Source organism: Octopus bimaculoides, chromosome 10 (genome assembly GCF_001194135.2).
Source record: "Octopus bimaculoides isolate UCB-OBI-ISO-001 chromosome 10, ASM119413v2, whole genome shotgun sequence".
Taxonomy (NCBI): Eukaryota; Metazoa; Mollusca; class Cephalopoda; order Octopoda; family Octopodidae; genus Octopus; species Octopus bimaculoides.
Window position 1 is genome coordinate 40,311,350 of NC_068990.1, and position 8,425 is coordinate 40,319,774.

At 37.9% G+C, this 8,425-nt stretch overlaps 1 long non-coding RNA gene across 1 annotated transcript in view; it reads right to left on the reverse strand.

The window, feature by feature from the left end:
- LOC128248895 (uncharacterized) overlaps window positions 1–8,425 on the reverse strand; it is a 110,102-nt gene that overhangs the window by 5,102 nt on the left and 96,575 nt on the right. The gene's annotated exons all lie outside the window — the stretch shown is intronic.

The window sequence follows — 8,425 nt, forward strand, 5'->3', positions numbered from 1 at the left end:
ATATATATATATATATATATATATATATACGTACACACACACACTTGTATATATATATATATGCATATATACTCATTACCTATCGCTAGTTGGCGTAAAATCAAATCCACCCACCGCATTTCCTATATTTGCCAAAATTTCAAATTTTTATTGAATTAAGTTACCTCTATAATATATGCTACATTTTTAAAAATTATATTTAGTCTATGAATTGCAAGGATAATCTTAGTTAATCAAAGTTTTATCCCTAAGTTGTACATCTGGGACTTTGCAATATTTGTATTTAGTATGCAGAACAATCTAAGGTACCCCTCCCCCTCAGCTAGAGCGCACGCACATACACACACACACACAAACACACACACATATTGCAAAGGAGAGAATTGTTTTTTTATATACTTGTTAATTAAATCAAAGCCGAGGCTTCGCTCGGTTGTAATCTTAGATTATGATTCTATAACGTACTTCAAGTACCCGCATATACGAGTATTCATACAAACAGCCACTCTTGTATACCAACTTATACAAGTATTGATAGAAACATAAATACACACACACACATGCATAACATGTGAATTTTCCGTTATTTTCGACGAGTATTCCAGTTGTTCAATCTACTTGTACATCTGGTTGAGAATCCCAGAGACAAAGGTACCCTTCGTGCAATCCCCATGAAAAATCAGCGCGATCGTGTTTGACAAGATGCCAACTGTTCGGTGCAGTTTTAGTCTGCACTGTTTCTTTCACGAGATTTGGACCGACTCGAAGCTACAGACAAAAACATTTTCCCAGAAGCCATTCAGAGCGATCGAATTCAGGGGCTCATGTTTTTGCAGGTAACCTTTGGGTCACTCCGTCATCGCTGCAGTAACTGAGAACCCTGTATAAATGCAAGTGCACTTGTATATAGACGTGTGCACATTTCATTAGAAGCTGAAATTTCACAAAGCGTTACTCAGAGTTTCTCATTTTCAATTTCGACGATTATCTAATAATGGGACATATTTGAGAGTAGAGTGGAGATATCATGTTTTGATTGGATATATGTGAAACAGATGGATGAAACAGAAGATAAATTGGAAACAGAAGACAATATTATCGTTCGATACAGAAGTGAAAAGACGGAGAGGAGAATTTTCGTATTAAATCGTTATGCTTTATCAGCTAACCAAAACATATATTCTAAATTAATATATACAGAGCTTTCTGAAAAAAGGACTACTTTGGGAAAATATGCAATATTTTTCGTGCTGGGTACATACATCGATTCTTATACAAGAAATATAGGGATAACGTTTTTCCCCTTTTTCATCTGACCGAAAACAAAGCTTTTTTTCACTCGTGTTGTAGTCAATTCCAATGAATTTGAACAATTTATTCAAAATTAGGGAAGAAGCGAGAGAAAATCTGAGAGGTGCATTCCAGAAGTTATTGTCCTAAATTATTGCAAATTTGAAATATCATTACAATACAACTAATATACTGACCTACCGGCACTTTTTGCAGATTAAAGGAGACGGCTGTAACAACACTTTGAACACATCCTACTAAACACTGCGTGTCACAGCTGACTAGTTTTCAGAATGCATTTAGGATGTGAAGACAACTTGGAAGCTCACTATGCAATAAAATTTTGTGTTAAACTGCGTAAAAACGCTACAGAAACTTATGAAATGCTCCAGACTGCTAATGGACTAACTTGTAGGAGCTGGGCATCTTGTCACTGGCACAAGGAGTTCAAAGATTGTAGAGAAGAGGTGAGAGACGAGAGAGGTGCAGGAGGTAGAGGGACATCAGAACATAATCGCAATTTTCTGGATGAAGAACATTTATAAAGACAATAAGCATACAGTTTGGATTAGGCGTCGAAATTGTACACTGAATTATTCACGAAGATCTGAGCATGCGCAAAATTTGAGCGAATTTTATTCCCAGAGTGCAGAGAGACGAACGGAAGGAAAGACGCGTTGGTGACAGCAAGAAGATGGTTGAGTTCATTACCTCCAATCCCAGAGTACCTGAATCTCTCATGCCCTGTGAGAAAAGCTGGATCTACTCGTACGATTCAAACACCAAGAGACAGAGTGTTTAATGGAAGCATCCTAGCTCCTCCAGACCCAAACAGGTTCACCAGGAAGCTCAGGATGATCCACCTTTCCGACAGCAAGGGCATTATCTACATCTACTGGCTTCTCTCTGGTCAGAAGATCAACAAATGGTACTTTGTGAAGATTTTGTGGGATTTCAGGAAGAGATTCCCCTCGGATCAGCGGCACGTGCCCCAGAGCAATGTATCAGTCCCCAGATCCATTCTGGTAACCAACTACTTAACGAAGATAGAATCAAAACTGTCCCTCACCCTCCCTACAGTCCAGACCATGGTCCCTGTAACTTTTGCTTGTTCCCCAAGCTGAAAGAGGACCTCAGGGGAAAATCGTTTTGAAGAAAGCAGTGACAAACATCTTGAGCACCTTCACTCTGGAGGACTTCCATGGACCCTTCACGAAATGGCTGGAGTGCTACAACAAGTGCATTGAAATCAGAGGATCCTATTTTGAAGGAGTTTTGTACTTCTTTGAAATTAATAAATGTCTCCCATGAAAAAATCTCAAATTTTCTGAAATGCACTTTGTACAGTCAATTGCTTCCAAAGTTGAAGCTTTTCTGCTCAAATTATTTATTTACATTTATAGCCAAATCTTTCATGCACTTGAGTAGTAAAAGTCCACAAAAGCTTATATTTTCAGGCAAGCAAAGAAATTATCTAAGTCGTTGTCAGCACATTTAACATTTAAGTAATACAGTGGAAATATATAAGATATTACTGAAATGTAAGATGCAACTGTTTAGTTGGGGCCTAAATTCCAATGACAGAGAAGAATTATTTCTTTTGTTAGAATCCAGACAATGCATTATCGCAAGAACTCCAAAAAGAAAAGAGACTGACAAGCGCGCGAGCACGCATGTCTGCAACGTGATACTCACTCCGACTCCACCTAAACGCGCTGATACCAGCAATTGTGGTATCTATGGGCGACGGTCAGCAAAGTTAGAGTATACAGAACAGAGTGAAACATCAACTCAATCTTGGCCTAAGATTTCTCGCTCTACTATCATTTCCAGTTAAGAATTTAACATTCAGGTAATCACATACATACATACATACATACATACATACACATATAGAAACCGGCTCTTTCTCTATTAGCAAATCTTGAAATAAAACGGAACAATGACATACATACATACATACATACATACATACATACATACAAGCATACTTATGTGCAAAATGTTCAGACAGTATAACATGGTTTTTGAAGTAATATTTAATGTAAAAAGCGCCCATAAATGTCACGTGTACTGATGTATTTGTTTATTTATGTGTTCTAGATTAATAAAGTTAAAAATATAAACGAAAGAAGAATGAAAATAGTAATTAATACCAGTTGAATTACTCCTAGATATCCAGAGGATCGAATATCAGGTTTTGGAGTATGTGTAGGTATTGTGCATGCGTATTTTTCTGTGTGTGAGAGAGTATGTACATATGTGTGTGTGTGTGTGTGTGTGTGTGTGTGTGTGTGTGTGTGTGTGTGTGTGTGTGTGTGTGTGTGTGTGTGTGTGTGCGTGTGTGTGTATAGAGAAATGCAAAAACACAGATAGGAGGTAGACATAGATAAAAGCACAAACACACACCATAACCAAAGAAAGAGAAAGAAAGATAGAAAGAAATATAGAAAGAAAGATAGAAAGACAGACAGACAGATAGATAGACAAACAGATAGATAGACAGACAGACAGACAGACAGACAGACAGGCAGAAAGAGAGACAGGCAGACAGACAGACAGACAGATAGATAGATAGATAGATAGATAGATAGATAGATAGATAGATAGTTAGATAGATAGATTCTCAATACACGCTTCTATAGACAGGTGATATCAAGTTACTAAATCCATAAAAATAGACATCGTATTCCCTGAAATTCGAAGAATATGCGTTTCACACACGAACTCTCTCTCTCTCTCTCTCTCTCTCTCTCTCGCTCGCTCTCTCTATCTCTCTCCATTTTGCCATTTCTCTCGCTTCCTCTGTGTGTATGCGTGTGTCTTTGTGGGTGTTTGTATACAAAAGCGTGAGTGTGTGAAGATTTTGAGATAGTTCTCCAGTTTATGACTGGTTTCTTAGTGCGAGAAGGATTTTGAAAAGCTCATCAGCGATGGCAGACTTTCAACTAGGTCAGGGATCGAAGCAGTGTAAAGATTCACTTCTTCTATCATAATGGCTCAAAACTATGAAATCTGAAGTTACCAAAGCAACACAGTCAATCCGATGAGAAAATGTCCCTCCTCTACATTTCATTCGTGGACGTCGATCTAACTTAGACACTACTCAAACTATATTCCAAACATGCAAACCCCTCGTCTCATTTCTCTCAGGGACAATCTCATCTTAAAACTCATCGTCTTAAATCTATCTCTACTGTCAAGGTTACACCTTATATTCCATCTTCCTTCTAAATGCTGATATCTGTATCCATCTTACTGTTGTGTCGACGTCCCCAAGCGAAGAAGTAGGATCGCCCAAGACATATAAATAGAGGTAGTCCAGCCGTGGTAGAGGAGTTGAGTAGCCGTCGTGTAGCGATTGAGTAGAGATCATCCGAAGGTGCTAGATAGCAGCAGCTTGAGACATAACACTTACCCTCCTGAATATTATCAACAGATTTCTAGTTTCTCAGAATCAAAGTATCTTTTACTCGCTCATCTAAGTTTATCTGAAATTTCCCAGCTATTTTGAGGGATCAACTCTATAAAGGTAAATGTTCTAGCTAGTTGTTCTTTCTCTTGTAAGGCCACATTATTTTACAAAGCTTCATTATTTTAAAGATATATTATTTTACAATGTTACAGTATTCTATACAACAGTATGTGATTTCAGGAATATTTGGCAGATATTTCTAGCAGCTCGAATGATGATACTGATGCTTCCTAGTTATTCAACTTGTTTTTTGTCCGTATTTTTCACATATCTCATATTAACTCCTCCTCCTCCCTCATATCATTGTCCTCAATGACTTCAATAAATAAGACTCTATTAGTTATCGAATTCTTCCCACATCAACGCCTCCGGCAATGAATCCCAATAATTTACCATTATGAAATGTCTGCATAAGTTAATATCGTCGCCTTCTGCATCTTGATCAACACATCAATCTTATACATTTTTTAAAAATTTCTTTCTTAGCTCCAAAATCAGCCCTAAACTCTATTTTCATTCAATCGTGTGAGTGAAGCTTAATCGAGACAATCCATCTCACATATTCCAACAGCACAACACACTCCACAACCGAACCTTCTAGTTCAAACCAGCTACCAGACTGGAACTCCACCAGATTTATGTCAACTATTCCTGAACAACAAGGCAGTTCGTTTCTGTCCCACCTAAGACAGCTAAACAGAGGGCAGAAACCTCTTACGCGTGTCCCTTTATATTCCTTACACAACCAAATCCCATAATTCCCAAATGATTTATTCGCAGCTGTAATATAGCAGAAATACTTGCGAAAAATGTTATCTACAACATAAACACGAAGTCTCAATAATCACTAAATAGATGTTTAATCCCCAGTTAGCGTCTGCCAGACGGCCAACAGGGCAGTAAATATCTTTGTACATTGCATGTTCTGGAAGCATTCTTTCCTCTTTCTAAACAAACTTGTTTGACTACGTGGTGTTGCATTGAAAAACAGGCTTTCCGGTTTGTTCAACGGTATTTCTCCACTTCACCTCGCCACCAGTTATACACAGTTGCCAAGTGTGAAAACTCTGGTTGCTTCAATCTAGCCCAAGACGGCGTCCGGTCCTACCCTTTATTATTCACATTATTCTGTCAAAAGTAATGCTTTTTAAACCACATCTTGTAGCTATGATATTTTGATGCGGTAACTGTTAATTTTTTTTAGAATGATATTGTAGGGTTGGTGCAAGAAGTCAGACCTGGCCAGTTTGAACATAAAACAGGCAGAATCTTTTGGCCGGATATGGCCAGTTTAAATGCTAAAGTGTTAAAACATTGCATTCTCCAGCTAACCGGCCCTATTCTCGCCAGATACTTTTAATGTCATCAAACTTGTCAAATTACCCCCCACCTCTCTATCTCTCTCTCTCTCTCTCTCTCTCCCTCGTTCTCTTTTTTACAAAGATTTAACCAAATATATTGAAACATGCTCATGACTCTCATTTTCAACAAGTATCGTCTGCTATCGATCGGTCACTATCACATTCAACGTATCAAAGATGATGGAAACAGCTGTATACAGTCTGGTGTCTCTTTCCCTTTAATATCTCAGTTCCCAGTAACCAACAGCACAGTTTCTACAGAACATGATCCACTGAAGAATTCTTTGGTGCTCTTATTTTATTATGACTAGCAGAACGTTTGCTGTAGGTCCAGATCTAAAGGAAAGAAATCTTTTTCTTTCTCTTTCTCTTTCTTCTCTGCGACCACTGGTACGGTTTCTGAAGACCGACTTCTGTCTACCTTTTTTTTTTCTCTTTTATAGCACTCGTTCACTCTAGTTCTTAAGAACTTAGGCAAAGGCTGTGGAGGCGCAATGGCCCAATGGTTAGGACAGCGGACTCGCGGTCGTAGGATCGCGGTTTCGATTCCCAGACCGGGCGTTGTGAGTGTTTATTGAGCGAAAACACCTAAAGCTCCACGAGGCTCCGGCAGGGGATGGTGGCGAACCCTATTATACTCTTTCACCACAACTTTCTCTCACTCTTTCTTCCTTTTTCTGTTGTACCTGTATTTCAAAGGGCCAGTCTTGTCACACTCTGTGTCACGCTGAATTTTCTCGAGAACTACGTTAAGGGTACACGTGTCTGTGGAGTGCTCAGCCACTTGCACGTTAATTTCACGAGCAGGTTGTTCCGTTGATCGGATCAACTGGATCCCTCGTCGTCGTAACCGACGGAGTGCCAACAACAAAGGCAAAGGCTATATAATTACACGTGATATACGCAAAACTTTTCACAAGAGGACCTATGTGCTATGCTTCGGTTGGAATATACTTCTCTATATAGATATAAAATCTGGGCATCACAGTTGATTTCACTTGTTGGTTTAAAGACTCATATCGCATTTTTTAGATCCTTCAAAGACATTATATCAATATGAGGGTTTTCCTAGTTTGATTCAGCATGATTACGATGACCTCAGCCTCATAAATAATGGAATGAGATGATGTATATTTGGTCTAAGTAATAAATGCTTTATTCTTTATATCTCTATTGTTCCACCCATCTACAGTTCTACCTGTTTATCTAATCATATTATTTCCCCGTATTTTTTGTTTTTCATCATTCCCTCATCATGACCATCATTATCAGTACAAATACACTTTACGGAATAAGTACATAAGGAATGGATACATGTTAATTCCCAGTCTGTTCTTAAACGAAAGAAAACGGATTTTTGTTAAAGAACTCGTTCAAATTACTCGTTAAAGAACTCGTTCTTAAAAGAACTCGTTCTTTTAAGGCAAGACTAATACTTCAGTCGTAGGAAGACACTCCTAAATTGAAGATGCTCTCACTCAGCGGGAATAAAACCCAGGCAAACCAAATATGGCATACATCAAGAACAATGTTCGTTCTATATATAAACATAATATTCAAATTTCCGCATTATCTATTCATTACATAAATGTAAATTCGAAATAATCGACAAGGCAAACATACCCTTATTTTAGGTTAATTTTTTCTACCAAACTATCAAAGGTAATATGCTCTAAATTGGAACGCCAACAGACTGGGGTACAGACTAGATGCTGAATCAAAGACATTGATGAAGTTAACCTAGATTTTGTTGTGGGGTCACTCATAGCTATATGCAGCAGTTCAAGCATTTTTGACCCTAGGTAGTAGCATTCAAGTGTCTCTAGAAGATGAACAAATGAAATATATCTAATCACACTAGTACAGCATCTTGACAGGTATGAAAGTAATACACATGCAAACTTTCACCCTATTACATCAATTATTCTCGAAGCTATTGTGATCTACATATTGCTGCTCGTAATCAGAATTGTCATTTTGAGAAAAACGCATAAAACGCTGGAAATGGTTGATTTTACAACAATGCCCAACTACATAAGGATAATATCCACATTTTAGTGAAATATCTGCAGTTTTGCAATGTCCAATTAGGCCCAGAGGCATATCCTTTGCTATTTTTATGAGATCTTGCTATCTGAAATCTGAGGTATTAGTCTTGCCTTACTGAAATATGCTTAGATTCAGTTTTAATGTTTTGAGTACTTTATGTGGTTAGAAGTTCCTCTGAAGAGGTGACCCATGTTTTAGCTATATATAAATACTTACAAACACATACATATACATATATATATGCATATAT